Source organism: Apium graveolens, chromosome 4 (assembly GCF_009905375.1).
Source record: "Apium graveolens cultivar Ventura chromosome 4, ASM990537v1, whole genome shotgun sequence".
Classification (NCBI taxonomy): Eukaryota; Viridiplantae; Streptophyta; class Magnoliopsida; order Apiales; family Apiaceae; genus Apium; species Apium graveolens.
The window spans coordinates 289,561,388-289,562,401 of record NC_133650.1 but is presented as its reverse complement, the minus strand read 5'-3'; the positions used below and the strand labels follow the sequence as shown (position 1 = coordinate 289,562,401).

The 1,014-nt window shown below is 40.5% G+C and overlaps 1 non-coding gene across 1 annotated transcript; it reads left to right on the top strand.

The window, feature by feature from the left end:
• The first annotated feature begins 261 nt into the window (after window positions 1–261).
• On the top strand, window positions 262–368 carry LOC141722601 (small nucleolar RNA R71). The gene has a single exon (XR_012575611.1). It is a non-coding gene; the product is annotated as a small nucleolar RNA R71 (small nucleolar RNA).
• Window positions 369–1,014: the final 646 nt, after the last annotated feature.

The following is a 1,014-nucleotide window of genomic DNA, read 5'->3' as shown; positions in this document are numbered from 1 at the left end:
CAAAGTGTCCATCTTCATTGTCAAAGCTTTAAGTTGGGCAGCGATAGCAGTAGCTGCGTCCAACTCCAGAATTCCTGCGACTTTTCCCTGAGCAGTCTTTGGGAAGGATTCTGGTACTCATTAGCAGCCATCAGTTCAATAAGTTCATAAGCTTCATCATAGCTCTTAACCCATAAGGCTCCTCCTGATGCTGCATTAAGCATGGGTCTAGAAGTAGCACCCAATCCATTATAGAAGCAATTAATAATCATTCAATCAGGCATGCCATGGTGTAGGCACTTCCATAGCATCTCCTTATATCGATCCCAAGCCTCACACAGAGATTCCCATGTTTTCTGAGCAAACTGGGTAAGAGCATTCCTGATTACAGCAGTCTTCGCCATGGGGAAGAATTTAGTGAGAAACTTTTGCGCAAGATCCTCCCAAGTGGTGATAGATCCTACTGGCAGAGAGTGTAACCAACACTTAGCCTTGTCCCTTAGAGAGAATGGGAACAGGCGTAGCTTGATAGCGTCTTCAGTCACATCATTGAACTTGAAAGTGTCGCAGATCTCAATGAAATCCCTGATGTGCATGTTGGGGTCTTCAGTAGGAGAACCCTCAAACTAAACTGAGTTATGTATCATCTGAATCGTGCTTGACTATATCTCAAAAGTGTTAGCCCTGATGGCTGGTCTGATGATGTGTTAGGTCACACAACACTGTAGAAGGGGGTTGAATACAGTATAGAATACAATCAAATCGATTTAAAGCACAAGTAACAGAAAACAAATGTATTCGATATAACAAACTCTGTTACAATGGAACTGTTCTCTCTCAGTGATGAACAAATATCACGAGAGCTTCTAGGTTACAATATATGATCTTCTCGATGATCGTAACTCTTGTAGAGTAAACCTATGTCTATGTTTATATTGACACACAGTTACAAGATAACTTCTAGTTGATATGGAATATAATTATGTCTCCTAAAATATATCAACCAGATATCTTATATAATTCTTCTAGTCCTCG